Genomic DNA, 20,069 nt, shown 5'->3' with positions numbered 1-20,069 from the left:
TAATACAATGCTTTATTTTCCATCTATAGGTCTTTTGACTATTCTTGATGGGAATACTAATAAGGACTGTATCCGAATAGACAGACAAGCGTCCTGAGGTTTACTTTAACCCGGAGTTGATACAATCAAGGTATAAAAGGCAAATAGTCTCTATACATTATTAACTTGTTATACTTTGAATTTAGATTTCAATTTAACTTTGAGCTATGATTTCAGCGTTCATGTTTTGTCTAAATAGGCTTTCCTCTAAAACTATGTGACCAGATATATGGAAAGAACCTATTGGCAGGACTCATAAGGACATATTTTGCCGAATAAGAAATGTGAGTTACACAATAAGACTGATAATCACTACCAAACAAGTAGGAGAGAATGGGAAATGTGTTTTTTTGGCTCATTGTCAGTATGTGGAAACATCTACCAACTGTTAAATATAAGTGGCAGCGTAGACGTCATAGCCATAGATGAGATCTCAACATGAGAAGTATCTAAGCATCACTAGGACTATCTCATAGTTTAAAAACATGCTTTGTGTGCATATTATAAAGACAATCGACTATATTGCTAAGTGGTTTTTACCAGTATATAGAACTCCAATAAAATGTATGAATCTCAGAGTGTTAGATCTGTATGGATGTTTGTTTCACCTTTTTAAGGTGTGGGGTGAGTTTTTGGACAGTAGGATGTGTCAAACATTGAGACAATGAATTTATCTTGGCTGTTACTAAAATTATTTTATATGGGTTTTTTTTCAGATTATTTCTTTTAGTGTAACTGATATTGGGACCTTATATAACATTTCCTGAAGAAGGTGTTGGCTGTGAAATAGTGCCCACCGAAACGCGTCGATGCTCCTAAAAAAGGAAACCACACAAAACCTATGATTGTTTTTGTGACACATATAACTGAAGTGATATCGATTAGGGTCACAACTGATGAATCCTTGATTTGGTGGTTTTCTTTGTTTTAATAGGACTAATTTGTTCTTTTTCTTTTTGTTCCCAATCCCATGTTTTATGCTGTTCATTTAATTGCATTTGCAAATGTTTTTTTTTTTTTTAAAGTGGTAGTTTTTAACTAATATTTGATGATTATTTCTGTACTGTATTATGTGACACTGTCATTGCCTCATAAATAGCTATATGGCAATGTGTATTGTTTGATATCTGTGACTATCAATGAATCTTTGAATAAATTTGTACAATCTATAATTTGTTGTCTCTCCTTTGACCACATTCCTGTTGTCCATTCTCATCCTACTATTGTGAGATGTGTGGTGAGTGAAGTGCACTGTTGCCAAGGAGGCTATTCTTTTGTGACTAAGGTCTGCCCCCATGTCTGCCAAAGGGATGCACGGTTCAGATAGTGACGGATAGTTTTAAATACCCCGGGATCCACGTAACGTCGGACCCGGACGCATTCCTAGCACTTATCTTGCAAGCACCACTGCAAAGGCTGAAGCGTGCTATCCAGCATTGGGGAGCATCGCCGCTCACCCTACTGGGCAGAGTGGATCTTTTCAAAATGGTGGCCCTGCCCAGATTTTTTTTTAGATTTTTTTTTTTAATTCTTTTTATTGAACATCAAAAAAATAAAAAGGGTAATGTCATACAAACAATCAATTTCACATTACCAGGTACCGTGTCATTTACAAGCAGCGGTATTGCGTATCATGTTTCGAAATTTACACCAATGTTACATGCAGTTGGTTTCAGATCATCAATTGTTCGTCGAGGGAAGGAACTTTAGGGGGTACGCACACTCCTCCCCGATACACATTCCACCTAGTCCAGATTGTTATCCATTTCCGGGGGCATCCACGGGAAACGTACACTGTTTTCTCCCTTGCCATGCACGAATCCATATCCTCTTTCCATCCTTTTACCGTCGGTGGTGCTGCAGCCCCCCAGAGTCGCGCTATATTCCGCTTGGCGATCATCTGCCCAAGTGTCACCCAGAGCCTCCCTTTTACATTCAAGTCTGTGGGCTCCCAGATATTCAAAAGGCATCTTTTAACTTCCAGCCGAAGGGTATCCCCCCAGACCATGCTCATGCATTCGAGGATTTTTCTCCAGTATTTCTGTATCAGCGGACACTCCCAGATTACATGCAGGAAGGTACCCTCCAGTCCGCACCGTCTTTTACACATCCCATCTTCACTTCTACCCATGAGCATTAGCTGCCGCCCCGAGAGGTAGACCCTGTGTACAATGTTTTGTTGTATCAACCTCAATTTTGCCGAAATGGCGACTTCTCTAGGGGAGCAGAGTGCGTCTTGCCACTCCTCGTCCTCAATTTCCAGACCGTCCCTCCCCCATTTCTCCCTAAGTGCCCGCAAAGGGTCTGGAGTATGGTGGACGTGTTTTTTGCATGTGAGGGATATGCTTCTGTCTGGCAAGTGTCCGTCAAGCAATCTATCCTCGAGAGGAGAGGATTCTGGTAGTGTCGTTCCAGCTGGAATGTTAGCCTGGAGGGAGTGTCTGACTTGCGCGTACCTAAAATATTCCGAATCAGCCATCTCATGTGTTTGTTGTAGCGAGGTGAAGGACACCACCCCATTGTGCCCCCAGAGGTCCCTGATATGGGAGATACCTATGAGGTCCCACTTGTCGAACCCTTTAGTACGCCCTAGTGTTCCCAGCTGTTCAGAGTCCCAAAGGGGAGTCGCAAGCGTGAGTCTGTTGGCCCATCGCAGGTTACGGTTAACTACATGCCATAATTGCACCGTGTGTCTTTGTGGGTCCAATAAGCGGAAATTTAGCCGGCCTAGAGTAAAGTGCTCTTGTATAGTCTCCTCCTGGTAGCAGCCATCTGTCCATGCAGTCGGCTGGGTCGTCCCCGCTTCCGTACATACATTGGTTTATGGCGGATAGTTGCGCTGCCCAATAGTACTTTTTGATGTCAGGAAGGGCAATACCCCCATCGTACCATCCAAGAGTTAACTTCCGGAGTGCTATGCGCGGTTTCCCGTCCCATAGCAAATCCCTTTGCAGAGCTTCGACGTCTTTAAAGAAACTGTGTGGGACTGGGTCAGGGTAATTCTGAAGGGCGTATAGAAAGCGGGGCAATGCCGTCATTTTGAAAAGCGCTGCCCGCCCAAGGAGAGACAGGGGCGTCCAATGAGACCACTATCGCGTCTTCCTGGATGCTGGAGCAGCGCCCCAGCACCCCATGGAGACGCCGCAGATTAAGGGCCGTATTTCGGTGAGGCATAAAGCCCGATTGGTCTGGATGTACCAGCTTAGATATAACCAGCCCAAGTCTATTGGCCAGGAGCTTGGCGAGTATCTTGGGTTCTGCGTTTAACAGGGAAATCGGTCTGTACGAGGTGCATTCGTCTTTGGACTTCCCTTCCTTGGGAATAGTGACAAGCGTAGCTATACGTTGGTCTCTTGGCAGTATCCCCTTTTTTCTGCTATCCTCATACATACTTTTTAGGTTGGGCGCCACTTTATCTGGCTTAAGCTTGTATAGTTCAATGGGAAGGCCATTGGGGCCCAGCGCCCTGCCCGTGCGGAGATCTCTTATCGCTTTGGCTAATCCGTCACTTGTGAGAGCACTCTCTAAGGCTTCACGATTGTGCCCAGAGAGGACAGGTAGATGGATATCTGCTAAGAAGTCAGAAGAGTCTTCTTCAGTTAGGTCTGAGCCCCTCTGATACACTTTCTTGAAGTGCGTCGTGAACTCTCTGGCTATATCGTTGGGTTCAGTAAGAACCCCCCCGCACTACTTTTTAGTTCCGATACCACTCTTTGCGCCCTCTCTTTTTTGTCCAACCAGGCTATCATTTTACCCGCTTTGTCTCCCTGGTCGTATAGCCGACCCTCTCTGTCTCTCGCAAGGGTTTTCGCAGCGTCAGTCGCAATTGCTTTATACTCGGCCGCTTTTATTTGCAGTTGGTGGGATATGGCTGGGTCCGCGTCGTGCCCCGCCCTCTCCTCAAGGCGGAGGAGGTCGCGTTCAATCTCAACCAGTTGCTTTTCTTTGTCTTTGCGTCTTCCCGCCATGGCTGATATGGCGTGTCCCCGTAGAACCGTCTTAAACGCTTCCCACAGAGTAGTGGGGGAGTTCACGGTACCTTCGTTGTCTAAGAAATATTGATCAATTGCACGCACCAGAGTGGATTTGGTATCTTGGTCGTTTAAGTACCAGGGATTTATCGGCACGACACAGCCGACTTTCTTATCTCCTATAGTGAGGTGAACCCATATGGGGGAGTGGTCAGAGACACCCCTCGCTAAATGCTTGATTTCACGCGTGGTTACATCCTCTTGAGGGGGTGCGAGCACGTAGTCAATCCTCGAGAAGGTATGATGCGATCCCGAAAAAAACGTGTCTTCCTGCAAAGTGGGGTGGCGCCGCCTCCAAAGGTCAATGAGGCCAAACGCCTCAAGAAAGTTGGGGAGCCATTGTTGCCCTGCGCCGATTTCTCGCGGTGGGTGTCTGTCTAACACCCCGGATGCAATTGAGTTAAAATCTCCCCCGATCATGAGATGCCTCTCAGGCATGGAGAGCAGAAGTGTACCAAAATCCTTATATGATTGTACCTGGAGACCTGGGGGGATGTAAGCCGCCACTAATGTGAGCGTGCGCCCCTCCCACCTCCCCGAGATAGCTGCAAAGCGTCCCAACGGGTCGGCCCATGTATGTTGTATACTGAAGGGAAAGGTGCGTCGGAGAAGGATACCCACCCCTCGGGACCCTGATGTGTAGCCGGCATGTGCCGCCATTACGTAACCCCCCCTATTAAGCGCTTTGCAGGAGTTGCCGATTAGATGTGTCTTCTGGAGCAGTGCGGCATCAGGTAAGTGTCTCTTAAGGTGCTGCAGCACTATACTCCTTTTCATTTTGTCACCCAACCCATTGACGTTCCAACTCATGAGTTTGAGACTTTTATCCCAGTGCATACCAATCACGATAGTAGAAGTTTCTGAACAACCCACAAAGCCTGTGACACGACCCCCTTGCTAAAGACTGTAAAGTGCATGACCACAATGGAAACTCCCCCCGTTCCCTCCCCCCTACACCCAACAATAAACAATTTAAAACCCACAACCTTCCCATCTCCCTTGTTCCACCCCCCCTCCCTGCTACCTTGCCACGTAGGTTTGGAACTGCCCACATCCCCAACTAGCAGAGTGCCTATCGCCGTAGTAACTAGTCAACTGTGACGTGGGGAAGTTGGCTAGAGCCAACTCCGGCCGCCTGAGGTTCCCCCCCTGTATTGCTCAAAACATTTCATCAAGTACGGGATCCAAGGATAATAGCCCAGCACACGAAGCAATCATGTTATGCAACCCTGGGATGTATTTTTGCACATTGCATTTAACAGTTTTAGGCTCAGGCTAATGTCTAGGTGCATGTCCAGCATTGCAAAAAGTTCCTTCAACTTTAAAGGGCCATCTTTCAGTTCAATCAGGCCCCAATGTCCGCCACCCCCTATTCCAGCAATAAGACAACATATACATTATGGTTTGGTGACATTGTCCCCGGCTGCAGTTCTGGAACCCATGTTCCATCAGTCTCTCTGTGCCGCTGGCCGACCCGGACTGCTGGATCTCGATCTCCAGGAGCGCGTGTTGCGTCTTTCTGTGTCAGACCGTTCCCCGGGCGATCCCGGTCCGCGGGTATTGGGCTCCTTCCAGTCCCTCCCAGCCCCAGGCGTCTTCTTCTGCTCTGCTTTCCCATCCAACCAGTCCTGTACTTCAAGCGGAGTGGTGAAGAAGAGCGACTTTCCATCCGCGATTATTTTTAGCTTCGCTGGGAAGAACATCATATATTTAAGCCCCCGTTGTCGGAGAACCGCCTTCACCCCTTCGAAGGATCGTCGTTCCTGCTGGACCTTGAGAGTGAAGTCTGGGAAGAACAGGATATTGGCGTTGTCATAGTGTAGGTCTCCCTGGACCCTTGCTGCCTGCAGCATAGCATCGCGGTCTCTGTAGTTTAGGACCTTTGCAATAATTGTCCTGGGTGCCGCGCCCGGCTTGGGCTTGGGGACCGGTGCTCGGTGTGCCCTCTCCACCGTGAAGAGCGAGGAGAGCCGCTTCGGTTTGAGGTGGTTTAGGATTAGGTCTTCAAGGAAGAGGTAGACGCTTGGTCCCTCCAGTCCCTCCGGAACCCCTACCACTCTAATATTACTGCTGCGGACCCGCCCTTCCTGATCCTCAAGCTTTAGGGCCATCTGGCGGTGTTGGCAAGTCAGGGTATTGAGTCGCTCTTCAAGTTTTTTGGTAGTTGTCTGGAGTTCCAATATGCTTGTCTCGTTTGCTTTGACTTTATCCGCCGTTTTGCTCATGTCGGTTCATTTCGATGGACATTTTGTCAATTTTTGTCTCGAAGGTGGTGCCCAGTCCCTTGATGGCTGCCATTATAGACTGGAGAGATGGTTCCGTTTCATTCTGCTGGTCCCCCTGCAGCCCTTCTTCCTGCGGCGCAGTTTTCGGGACTGCATACTTGTCCAATTTATTAGATTGCACTGTTGGGGCATTCTTTGGTTTCATGATGGCGGTCCGCAGGTTGTATGTGCACCCCTCCAGAGGGCAGCTTTCCTCCTGAGACGTTAGTCTCAGCTAAGGCTATTATACCCCTTTCGATCACGTCTACCGGACTCCGCCTTTTGCTGTATCAACCGCAGGCCATGTGGCTGGCAAGGCGGTCCCCACCTCGACTGCCTGTGGTATCCGATCTGAGGGCCCGGGTGTCAGCGCCGTCCAGCAACCTGATTATGAACGTACGTGACCAGATATTTCATCCGGCGCTCACCTTTTCCCGGTTGGGAGGAGGACTCACGGGTACAGGCCGTAAGCAATTGACTCGCTGTTCCTCCGTCCAGTGGGGGGGCGGTACATCACACACCTCGGCCGCTCCAGACGCTTCTCGTACACTTAACACGTTGTGTTTCATCATCAATTTTCATCAATTTTCACCCTTGTCGCCTCTGACTGTAGCCTCCTCTCCGCTGACGGGTGGCTGGTCCCCCCCCTCTAGTTGGTCTATGTGCGTCTTGCACCTCCAGCCGTGCTCTTCTCTGTGTATGTTTAGTACCTGGTTAGGAGGCCATCAATGATCTATGCAGCATGTGTGGGGTCCACTCCAATTTGTTCCTGCCCCAGGGGTAGTTTAGTAGCACCCCTCCAGTTCTAGCATTAGCAGGGAACCACCCTGAGGATTCACTGCCTCTCCACTGCAGTATACGCCGCCCCCTGGGCTGTGCTTCGCGGCCCTGTCTGAATTCAGGCCCGTACGTTTGCGCTTAATCACCCCGGGGGGAAGGAGAAACGAATTCAGCCGCAGCGCGGGAAGCGCGGTAGGATGAGCCCTCGCACCCTACCGACTGCGCGCCGCGCCTCCCGCTCGGCCGGCGCCGCCTCACACCCCGAGTCTCTTCCACCAAACGGCCGCCTGACTTCAGGCGTGTGGATAGGGGGAAGGCTCACCCGCTGCTGGAAGGGCCACAGCCTCTCCCCCCTCCAAACTCCCTCCGCTCCCGTCATCTTCACCAGCCGGGCCTAGTCCAGCGATGCGAGGAACGCCGCCGCTCTTCTGTTTCGCCACAGATGGCAGTGCTGCTGCAGGCTCACCGGATCGTAGACGGCCGTCCGTCAGCCTATCCTTGGTCGCCCCAGAAAGGGGCAGAGGCCGGTCAGCCGAGCAGGCTCCACCTGTGTCTAGGCGTGCAGCGCGGGGGCCTCGGTCGTCCACCGGCCGCGCCTCACCTCCCACTCTGTCAGCGCCGCGCCCTCCGGGTACCCAGTGCGTCTTACAGCAATGATTCGGACGGCGCTTTTGCAGGTCTCAGGTCTGTCATTCCTCCTCAAGTGTCCGGTGCAGTTTGGATCACGTCTTGCAGGATTATTAACGGAGATTTGAGGGGATTTGGGCCTTGGCCCCGGTGGAGCTACTCGGTTAGGCAGCCATTGCTGTTGGCGCCAAGCAACGCCCCCCTGCCCAGATTTTTATACGCCCTTCACAACACACCCTATCCAGTCCCTGACTCCTACTTTAGAGCAGTGAACTCGGAGGTCGCTGTTCTCCTTTGGGATGGCAAACCGGCAAGGGTAGCAGCAAGCAAATTGATCAGAAGTTGGTATGATGGGGGGATTGCTCTACCCGATATCAAGGCATGCTATTGGGCTTCGCAACTCACAGTCATTAATCACTGGGTCCATGTACCTGACACTGACCCTGCTTACCGCCTAGACAGAGTGGCTCTGGGGAAGGGAGGAGTTAATAGGGTATTTTACAACAAACGGAAAACACATGACCTCATGGGACCAACTGCACACACAGTTCGTGTCTGGCACTCGGTAACACGGCACCTGGGCTGGTCAGACAGACTAACGCAACACACTCTACTGTGGGACACAGGCAAACTGGGCACCCTGGGAAAGAGAAAGGGATATCAAAAATGGGACCTGATAGGGATCTCCCGGCTGGTGGACCTCTGGCACAATGGTAAGGTCCTGAGCTTTGCCCACCTACAAGAACAATACATGATGGCTCAGGGGGAAAGATTTCGATATATGTAGATTAAACATGCGATAGATGCAGCCCTCCCAAGCAGCGGAAACACTCTCTGTCTCATCTCCCTTAGAGGACCGGCTACTAACTGATTATCTAGACAAAAAAAGCAACCTCATTCACCTACAAGAAAATTATTAATAACCGGACGGACCCCCTAGTCTGACTTAGGGCGATTTGGCAGACGGCGGTGGGGGATATGGATGACCCTGACTGGCGGGACGCGACTGCGTCGCCTAGAGAGGTGGCAATCTCCTCTAGACTACGGCTGGTGCAGCTAAAAATACTACACAGGACCTATTACACAAGGGTAACACTGCATAAGATGGGAAGAATCCCCGACTTACACTGTTTACGCCTCTGCGGTGCCATAGGTACATTTTATCACACCCTGTGGGAATGCCCACTGCTTACACCATACTGGGCAGCAGTGATAGACACCATTACGGAAGTCAGCTAGAAGCAAGTCCCACTCTATCCTAAATGCTGCCTTCTCAATGTGTGGGAACCAACAGACCTTAAAAAAGAGGAGTGCACTGTAACTTTTGTAATGTTTATCACAAGTGAAATCTGCTCGACCTACAAGTTGCGCCCACGAAATAAAACCGGTTAATTGACTATAAACAGATATGCGCCCACACATGAGCCTGACATCTCAGAAAAAGGAAAAAGTTTGTGAAGTGAACACTTGGTTTTTAGCAAGCTTATGGACATAAAATCATGTATATCACGTATGGAATGTAGTCGTTTACCGTGGTTACATTGTTCTAATATAGATTTACACGTGATTAGTTGTTGTATATCACATGCTTGTTTCTTAGACGAACCGTCTGATTGTAAGTTCTCCGTTAAAATGTACAGCATTTGGGAGGGCGGGGTATTCTAAAGAATTGTTTGGGAACTTGAAGGTCCGGGGGAAAGTGAGACGAATCACATCTTGGTTTAGAGGTTGGATGTGATGCATTATGGGGTATGGAGTTTTTTAAGAGTACATAACGAGGTGGTGGGAGATGATTGGTCAGTTACGAGAGGCGGGGTAACAACATTTGAGTTTAAATGCAGTGGAAGTGGAGAACGGGTTGGTACACCATTTTACCTTTGGAATTGTTTGAGATTGGATTTAAGAAGGAAGTAGCAACAAAGGTATGTGAACTGATCTGTGTGAGGTGGGGGTTGAGGTTATGGGTAATGAATTTAGAGATTAGATGGGCATTTCTCAGTATTGTGGGGGAGTAAGTACGGGGACATAAAGGCGGAAGGATTGAGAGCTGTGTACAAAGTTCATGAAGCGGGAACCTTCAGGGCAGTGTGTTTAGAGGGAAAGCGCAGGGATGGTGATTCTAAAACCTGATGTGGATTCGTTGTTGTAAATAGCGTATAGTGTGGATCAGAGTGGCTTGAAGCCATAGATTAATTGCTTTGTTCTTTTATTTGTAGCTAAACCCCTGAAGAAGGGCCTGTTGTAGGAGTGGAACTTTGCTCCGTCTGCTGTTTGAAGCAACAGACCTTAACCACGCTGAACGTCAGTGGGCAACGACAGGCATGATGATAGCTAAATGAAATCTAGCGCAGAAATGGGGGTCGGCACACGTACCAACTTTGCTAGAATGGTGAAGAGATATGGATATGGTTATGGTGGCTGAGAAGGTCACCTTCATTCACAGAAGATGTCCAAAGCAATGGGAAAGGATGTGGGGCAAATGGAATACCTATAGGGGAAACATCTGTACACCTCTGATATTGGATCAAGATTCGGACGATGAGATATAACATTATTGTAATCATTATAGAGTTGGTGTCTCTGTGGGAACTGTGTACCGATTGGCTGTGTGTAACTATCCTCATGACTGTAACACTGTATATGCAGATTCTCTTTTATTTCAATAAAAATGTTTTTTTTAAAAAGATTTATCAGATAGTTCTTCTCAGGATTCACATCTGGAACGTGTTACCTCCCAACATGAGAACGATCCATGCTCACAAAACTTTCAAAGAGGAACTTAAAAGTGTTACTATTCCAATGTCATCTCCAGACCCACTTGTGTTGAGTTTCCTACCACCGCAGGAGAGGACTGAATTACTAACTGATTTTCTCTAAAGTATATTTCTTGTAACCATGGTACTGGAGTCAAGAACGTTTGTGAAAGGGGCTTTAAATGGAAATTGGATCCCCCATAATCTACTGTGGCATGGAGAATAACATCTCCAATCTGTTTACTTTAGCATATTTCTTTTCCACCTCACATCTATACCCTCTCCTCCCCCCACCTTCCAGCATCCCCATATGCTCCTCTCTTCTCAACATCTATCCTTATTTCTCTCCTTCACTGTACTTCTTGTAATATCATTGTTTCTTAAGTAAATCGCTCTGATATCCTCTGGTGTGCTCTGCACAATATAAACACTGTAAAAATGAAATAAGCAACAAGCTACAAAGACAATAAAATACGCAACAAGCTACAGGGGCAATGAAATATGCAGCAAGCTACAGAAGCAATGAAATAAGTAACAAGCTACAGAGGCAATCATTCCATCTTGTGGTCGGAAATGAGAGTGGTAACCCCCATTTGGCAGAGAAAAAAAGAGACCAGTCCATAATTTCCAGTGTTTTTTTTTTTAGAGTATTTGATTCTCGGTTTTTACCTGGTTTTCTCCTTGCTTATTATTGTGTTAAACATGGTATTTTAGCTTGGTTTCCCGCCCAGTTTGTCCTAAATCTTTCATTAGGTAGGTAGACCTCTTCTCCTGCCCCAATCACTACGATACAACCCTATCCTGTTCTGTTATGTGTCTAACAGGAGCCCTATTTGGCTTCCCTTTCATCCCTTCCATATTACTACTTTGACAAAACCAAAAACAAAGCTGGAAGTTGCTTGGCCTGTGTGCCGCCATGATGGGCTCTGCACACTTGCCCTCTCCCAGGGACCGGGCAGACCCTGACTAAGCAAGGTGCTGGAGATGGCTCAGGGGGAAACATTTCGATATATGCAGATTAAACATGCGATAGATGCAGCCCTCCCAGCAGCGGAAACACTCCCTGTCTCATCCCCCTTAGAGGACCGGCTACTAACTGATTATCTAGACAAAAAAAGCAACCTCATTCACCTACAAGAAAATTATTAATAACCGGACGGACCCCCTAGTCCGACTTAGGGCAATTTGGCAGACGGCGGTGGGGGATATGGACGACCCTGACTGGCGGGACGCGACTGCGTCGTCTAGAGAGGTGGCAATCTCCTCTAGACTACGGCTGGTGCAGCTAAAAATACTACACAGGACCTATTACACAAGGCTAACACTGCATAAGATGGGAAGAATCCCCGACCCACACTGTTTACGCCTCTGCGGTGCCATAGGTACATTTTATCACACCCTGTGGGAATGCCCACTGCTTACACCATACTGGGCAGCAGTGATAGACACCATTACGGAAGTCATCTAGAAGCAAGTCCCACTCTATCCTAAATGCTGCCTTCTCAATGTGTGGGAACCAACAGACCTTAAAAAAGAGGAGTGCACTGTAACTTTTGTAATGTTTATCACAAGTGAAATCTGCTCGACCTACAAGTTGCGCCCACGAAATAAAACCGGTTAATTGACTATAAACAGATATGCGCCCACACATGAGCCTGACATCTCAGAAAAAGGAAAAAGTTTGTGAAGTGAACACTTCGTTTTTAGCAAGCTTATGGACATGAAAATCATGTATATCACGTATGGAATGTAGTCGTTTACCGTGATTACATTGTTCTAATATAGATTTACACGTGATAAGTTGTTGTATATCACATGCTTGTTTCTTAGACGAACCGTCTGATTGTAATTTCTGCATTAAAATTTACAGCATTTGGGAGGGCGGGGTATTCTAAACAATTATTTGGGAACTTGAAGGTCCGGGGGAAAGTGAGACGAATCATATCTTGGTTTAGAGGTTGGATGTGATGCATTATGGGGCATGGAGTTTTTTAAGAGTACATAGCGAGGTGGTGGGAGATGATTGGTCAGTTACGAGAGGCGGGGTAGCAACATTTGAGTTTAAATGCAGTGGAAGTGGAGAACGGGTTGGCACACCATTTTACCTTTGGAATTGTTTGAGATTGGATTTAAGAAGGAAGTAGCAACGAAGGTATGTGAACTGATGAGTGTGAGGTGGGGGTTGAGGTTATGGGTAATGAATTTAGAGATTAGATGGGCATTTCTCAGTATTGTGGGGGAGTAAGTAGGGGGACATAAAGGCGGAAGGATTGAGAGCGGTTTACAAAGTTCATGAAGCGGAAACCTTCAGGGCAGTGTGTTTAGAGGGAAAGCGCAGGGATGGTGATTCTAAAACCTGATATGGATTTGTTGTTGTTAATAGCGTATAGTGTGAATCAGAGTGGCTTGAAGCCATAGATTAATTGCTTTGTTCTTTTATTTGTGGCTAACCCCCTGAAGAAGGGCTATACAAAGCCCGAAATGCATTGGGTCATCCATGAGTTGCATCTGAGAATGTTTTACGTTTATGCACATGCCCAGGAAAAGGCTCGGATGGGCATACCTGAGGCATATGAAGCTGCTGAAACTGTAATTGTCTCATGTGTGTGAATCAAAACATCAAGAAAATAAATGAAGTTGGATTAACGTTCTGGAATACACTTTTCAAGTTTATTTGAATTTGGGAAAGTTGATGGCAAAGAAGGTGAAACATTTACACGTTAAAATGTGCGCCTGGTGTAGGAGTGGAACTTTGCTCCGTCTGCTGTTTGAACCAACAGACCTTAACCACGCTGAACGTCAGTGGGCAACGACAGGCATGATGATAGCTAAATGAAATCTAGCGCAGAAATGGGGGTCGGCACACGTACTAACTTTGCTACAATGGTGTAGAGATATGGATATGGTTATGGTGGCTGAGAAGGCCACCTTCATTCACAGAAGATGTCCAAAGCAATGGGGAAGGATGTGGGGCTAATGGAATACCTATAGGGGAAACATCTGTACACCTCTGGTATTGGATCAAGATTTGGACGATGAGATATAACATTATTGTAATCATTATAGAGTTGGTGTCTCTGTGGGAACTGTGTACCGATTGGCTGTGTGTAACTATCCTCATGACTGTAACACTGTATATGCAGATTCTCTTTTATTTCAATAAAAATGTTTGTTTTTTTAAAGATTGATCAGCTAGTTCTTCTCAGGATTCACATCTGGAACGATTTACCTCCCAACATGAGAACGATCCATGCTCACAAAACTTTCAAAGAGGAACTTAAAAGTGTTACTATTCCAATGTCATCTCCAGACCCACTTGTGTTGAGTTTCCTACCACCGCAGGAGAGGACTGAATTACTAACTGATCTTCTCTAAAGTATATTTCTTGTTACCATGGTACTGGAGTCAAGAACTTTTGCGAAAGGGGCTTTAAATGGAAATTGGAGCCCCCATAATCTACTGTGGCATGGAGAAACATCTCCAATCTGTTTACTTTAGCATATTTCTTTTCCACCTCACATCTATACCCTCTCCTCCCCCCACCATCCAGCATCCCCATATGCTCCTCTCTTCTCAACATCTATCCTTATTTCTCTCCTTCACTGTACTTCTTGTAATATCATTGTTTCTTAAGTAAATCGCTCTGATATCCTCTGGTGTGCTCTGCACAATATAAACACTGTAAAAATGAAATAAGCAACAAGCTACAAAGACAATAAAATACGCAACAAGCTACAGGGGCAATGAAATATGCAGCAAGCTACAGAAGCAATGAAATAAGTAACAAGCTACAGAGGCAATCATTCCATCTTGTGGTCGGAAATGAGAGTGGTAACCCCCATTTAGCAGAGAAAAAAAGAGACCAGTCCATAATTTCCAGTGTTTTTTTTTTTTTAGAGTATTTGATTCTCGGTTTTTACCTGGTTTTCTCCTTGCTTATTATTGTGTTAAACATGGTATTTTAGCTTGGTTTCCCGCCCAGTTTGTCCTAAATCTTTCATTAGGTAGGTAGACCTCTTCTCCTGCCCCAATCACTACGATACAACCCTATCCTGTTCTGTTATGTGTCTAACAGGAGCCCTATTTGGCTTCCCTTTCATCCCTTCCATATTACTACTTTGACAAAACCAAAAACAAAGCCGGAAGTTGCTTGGCCTGTGTGCCGCCATGATGGGCTCTGCACACTTGCCCTCTCCCAGGGACCGGGCAGACCCTGACTAAGCAAGGTGCTGGAGCTTCAGGGGAATGAGGGAAGCGCTTGTATAGTGTACTTGCCTTGTGGCTACAGACCTGCAGTACCTTTTCGTGGGTCTAATGTACTTTGTAATGTGTTCTGAAAATGTGCATTTATTTTTAACTCCATAAAATGGTAACTAGTGTAAATAACAGACACCCAAACGCCTTCCTCGCAGATATTTTTTAACTAGGGACACGCAAATATGTTTGTGGTTTTTTTTTGTGAATTGTAAAGTGGTTTGAAAATTTGGAAAGGACTTGCTATAACAACCCTGTAATTTGGAAGTTGTTTTGGCTCAATTTAGATTTGCAAATCTTAGGTGTTTTGGGTGTAGTTTTTGTCGAATTGCCTATTTTTTTAAAGAATCGATTCATTTTTTTGATTTTTGTATTTGACAAAATCGATTTGTTGTGCCATTATTACAGTGTGCTTTTGGGATTACAAAATGAGGACATGAGACTCGCTCCAAACTGAATTTGGGCCACAATTGCGCCCAATTTACGTTTGAAAAGTTATCTTGCCCCAGCCCAACTCATTCTTATTTTATTCTTTGCAATTAGTAAAATGAAGTTTTGAAATGCATTGTTTCCCTCCAATTCTCAGTTCTTGCATAGAAGAATGACTCTGTCTTTTTTTCAGACATTCCTATTACATCAATCAACTTTTTTCCAATGTACCTGGCAGTATCTGCATTTAAAACATTCCTCTAACATTTCATTTAATAATATATTGTTGGATAAAACACCTATGTCCTGTACATAACACCAACTCACCAGAAGACATTTTAGCATGGCCGGTAAGATGATAAAGGTCTGCGCCCTGGTACCCAATGTTTGGCGTGTGCATCATTTGAGGACACGTTACTTAAGATTACAGCTGTCTCAGCATTGCAGACAGATGTTGTCATACAGAGGGAAGTCACACAAAGAGAACAAGGTTAGTGTAAATATTGGTCTTTTGATAGCGCAAACCCAGCGTGAGAAAAACGTAGTGCTAAATACAGCCATAAGGTGAATTAAGAACCAGGTCGAAGGGCTGATTAAGGATTGTGTACAATAAAAACGTATATGTATCCGTGCCAATGACTGTGGTGGAGTTAGAATCGTTGATCCGTGAAGAAATGGCCCCCCGTGACGATAAGACAGATCTTTTTCGTCATTTCCGTAACACTTAAAATAGCAAAAGTACTAATAAAGGATGAGGGGTAAGGCATGATCGCAATATATACAAACATTAGCCTTCGGTTGCTGAATTGATTTGCAAAGTCCATCCCCCGCTAGTTCTGGGAATTTTGGGGCCCCGAGCAGGAAGGGAATGTGCGAGGCCAATCTAATTTGCACACAAATGACAACACAGGAAATGACACAGGACATTACATCACAGGAAGTGCCATTGATTGACTATTAATACTCCTGCATTGTTAAATGGACTTTCCAAGAAGTAACGTTCCTGATGCGGATATCAGTAGAGCAATAAAAACCTAGATCAGAACCCTTTCCAGGAGCCTGGACTCATTACTCATGTCCTTTCATAGCCTAATTTGTATGTGCTATTCCTTTCTTTGGGTTTCAGCACTCTACCAGAGTACATGTTTTTGAACAGGCACTGTTGTGTACTTCTCCCCCTCCGTGTTCATCCTCCCTTATCTTTGTAGCTTGACCCCATTGATGTCAGTGCTGTTGATTGTCCCCGCCCACCCTCCCTCTCTCTAGTGATGTTTTTTGTGGTCACAGTGCTTTTTCCCCCACCCTGTGCTATTGCTTGCCCCCATCTCCCTTCTTTCTTTGATGTCCATGTAGCTGCTTGCCCCGGCCCATCATCCCCACCTTCCGTAATCTGTGTGCTTGCTCCCAGACTCTCCCTCCCACCATTTGTTGTCTGTGTTTGCCCCAATCCCTCCCTCCCACCCTTTATTGTCCATGTTTCTCCTCAAATCGCCCTCCCTCCCTCTTTGTTGCCTGCCGACCTGCCCGCCCTCTGTAATGAACAATAAAAGTGTCACAACGCTTTTTTCCACCCCCTACATTGTCACTGTTGCCCCCACCCACATTTGCCTTGCCTCCGTGTTGCTCCTGCCCCACCAGCAATAAAATCAAGCATTTGCAATGCAATAGGTCTCGCATTTTTGAGAGTTATAGTTATTGCCATTGTAAATGACGATGTCTTTTAAACATGTGTTTTGGTTTAGAGTGTAGTGGATGTATGAACAGAGACACAGCTGCCTAGAGGACTTAGAATGAGGAATTACCACTGGGACCTGAGAAGCAGCTGCAGTACTGCCTAGAGAACTTTGAATGATGAATTACCGATGAGACCAAAGACGCAGCTGCAGCACTACCTAGAGAACTTAGAATGAGGAATTACCAATGAGACCAGAGAAGCAGCTAGCAACAGTGTCTAGAGGACTTCAAATGAGGAATTGTCAATGGGATGAGAGTAGCAGCTAGCAGCAGTCTGAAAGACTTAGAATGAGGAATTACCTCTGGGAACAGAGACACAGCTGCAGCACTGCCTGGAGGATTTAGAATGGGGGAGTTATTGAAAGACCAGAGAAGCAGCTGGAGCACTGTCTAGAGGACTATGAATGAGAAATTACCGATGAGACCAGAGTAGCAGCACTGTCTAGAGGACTTAGAATGAGGAATTACTGATGGGACCAGAGAAGTTGAGACATATTAAGAAATGAGTGGTCAAGTGATCCTGGTAAAGAATGGCAGTTTAAAAGACGCACTAACTTGGCAGCAGCACAGCTCTAAACTTAACAAGGGCCACCGTCCTACCCCAAAGCAAAGTCGCAATGCTTTGAAGGCGGTTGTCAGCGTCCACATCGGGACCTCAGTGACAATCAATACAAACTGCAAAAAACAGGGGCACGAGCTTCAGCGCACATCTCACTGTTGCAGCAGATAACAGTTCACTAATTTAGCTTCAGAAAATACTTATCAGTCACATAAATCAGATCGGGCTGTTACGGGTTCATGACAAAGCTCACAGGCAACAGGACAATAAAGAGCTGCTCAGTGTCCAGAACTCAAAAGCCACCCAACACTTTGATCCCACTAGTATCCCTACATCATGGCATGTGCCTTACCTTTGTTCCTTAGGAGTCACTATATTGCATTCCTGGATTGAATCCTGCAACAGAAAGCTTCAGTAAATACATTTAGCAAGTCAATAAGACCGTACTCCAAACAAAATACCCCCACTTTGCTCAGACAATGAGACCCTAAACAAGAATTTGCCGTCTTGTCCCCGTTTTTGTGGCTATTTTCCATGTACCACGGACCACACCAAAAGCACAAATGTGGTGGCACAAAGTACTTCATGAATAACCTGCAAAGTTTGGCTACATCATGAACACCAAGCAATACAATAAACACTAGGACTCACAGCGATACATAGCAGCTAAAGCAGAATTTGACAGCTGAACCAAGTCAGTCAGACTGTTCCATATGGAACAAGTTGTCTTTTTATCACACTGGTGGTACCAGTGGGTTCACTTTTGCAGGTTGTGGCACCAGACAGACATTAAGGCATGTGAGAATTTCATCATCTCGACTGGTACCACCTTAAATGCAAGACTATGCTTCGCACAAACCCCTCTATCGTATATTAAGATGGAAGGCGTTCTCACCTAAGAAACCTACCCTGAGAGGCTGCGCCTGTAAAGCAAAGGAAAGAGATTACAAATAATCCTTCAAATGGGACATACGAGGCAGGGCGGAAGGGTCCCATCTGATCAGGTTAGCGACGATAGTTCTCACAGCCAAAGTATAGTGGTTAAAAGTTCATCATTCCAGATGGGAATGCAGGCAGCTAGGAAAGGACCTGTCTTCAGATGTAAGCCAAGGAGCAGTTGGGTGGAGGGGGGTAGCGGGGTTTAAAAGCAAGCTAAAGCATCCAATGCATTCCCGGCAAAGCAGTTCATTCCAGACTAGGATCCGGATATCTCTTTTATCTAGAAGGAAAAAAACAAGCAAATCTTAAACAATGACCCTTCAACTAGTCGCCTGTATTATACAGAGAGGCACAGAATACTCTAACAGTACTCCACACCCTAGCTGTCAGGACAACAAGGTCTCATCAAAATTTCTAAGTCAAACGAGATTGCATGAGTAAATTATCATCCCACAGGCGCACATCTAAGAGACACCCACAATGCGCCCCAGAACACAACGTACCCTTTGAGATTGCAAGACCGCCGTGGAGACCTATCAGGAAAGAAATCTGCCTGGCGAGGTACTGTACAACCAGAGCACGGAACATTTCTCAGCGTTGTCTCAGATGTTCAGTAAGTTTCATAAGGAATCAAAGTGATCTAGTGTGGTCATCTCTGACACCGCTTTGCCCAGAGGCCTGCAGATCTGCAGGAACGGACCACTGATCACTATAGCACAGTGGGCTTTAAACCTTTGCCCATTCCGCGCCCTCCGAGCGACCAAAACAAATTCTCCACCCCTCAAAAAATTTCACAATTATTCTATTAAATTGGTAATGTTTAAATAGGTCTAGACTTATTTAAACATTGCAGTTAGTTTCTATTACCATTTTAACAACGCATTCAAATGCATGGTTGACAAACATACTATTCTGGTCAGACAGGCCTTACTAACATGTAAAAGTATCCACAGTGTGATTATTAGAAATGGGGTTGGGGGTTTGGAGTCCCTTCCCTTGAAACCTTCACCCACCCAGGATATAAATGGCAAAAGATGTTAGTGATGGCCCATTAGACTGCAGCTTACTGCCACTCAACCCCCTCCCCCCTCGCTGAAAACAAAGCACTGTTGTCAGCATAATATATTTTGGCCCTGGGATCACTTGAGGCCCCCCTAGGGGGCTCGCCTCCCAGTTTGAAGACCCCTGCTATTGCACAAAGGTTTTGCATTGTACTACTGTACATTGAATATGTACAGTAGTATGTATATAATAGATTGTAATTATGTATTATAGGTGTCCTGACTTTACCCCAGTCCTGATGAGGCCCAAGATATATCGGGCTGAAACACGTCGACCTTTTGAATTGGAGAAGCTCTAGATAAATTGAAACAAAATAAAGAAGAGAGAGAGTACCATTGATTAAAAGATTACCTATGTATTTTTCCTTATGGTGTACTTTCGTTTATACATAGCGGGCGATCTCTAGAAAACAGAATGCTTGCAATATATAGGTTCAGCATCTGTATTAATGAATAGGGTATAGGATACTTTGAGGTATATATAGATTCATTATTGTTGTGTTGTATATTTTGTATATATTTATGTAATTGGTGTGTATGAGTATTTGTATGTCAAAAAATACTTTGATACAATATATTCAAATATAGAAAATCATTTT

At 45.8% G+C, this 20,069-nt stretch overlaps 1 non-coding gene across 1 annotated transcript; it reads right to left on the bottom strand.

Moving 5' to 3' along the window:
• Positions 1–18,164: 18,164 nt before the first annotated feature.
• LOC146784370 (small nucleolar RNA SNORD22) lies at positions 18,165–18,289 on the bottom strand. Its single transcript, XR_014971295.1, has one exon. It is a non-coding gene; the product is annotated as a small nucleolar RNA SNORD22 (small nucleolar RNA).
• Between the last annotated feature and the right edge of the window lie 1,780 nt (positions 18,290–20,069).

The sequence above is a fragment of the Triturus cristatus genome, chromosome 11 (assembly GCF_964204655.1).
Source record: "Triturus cristatus chromosome 11, aTriCri1.1, whole genome shotgun sequence".
In the NCBI taxonomy this organism is placed as follows: domain Eukaryota; kingdom Metazoa; phylum Chordata; class Amphibia; order Caudata; family Salamandridae; genus Triturus; species Triturus cristatus.
Note: the sequence above shows the minus strand (reverse complement) of the source record. Positions and strands in the feature narration are given on the sequence as shown.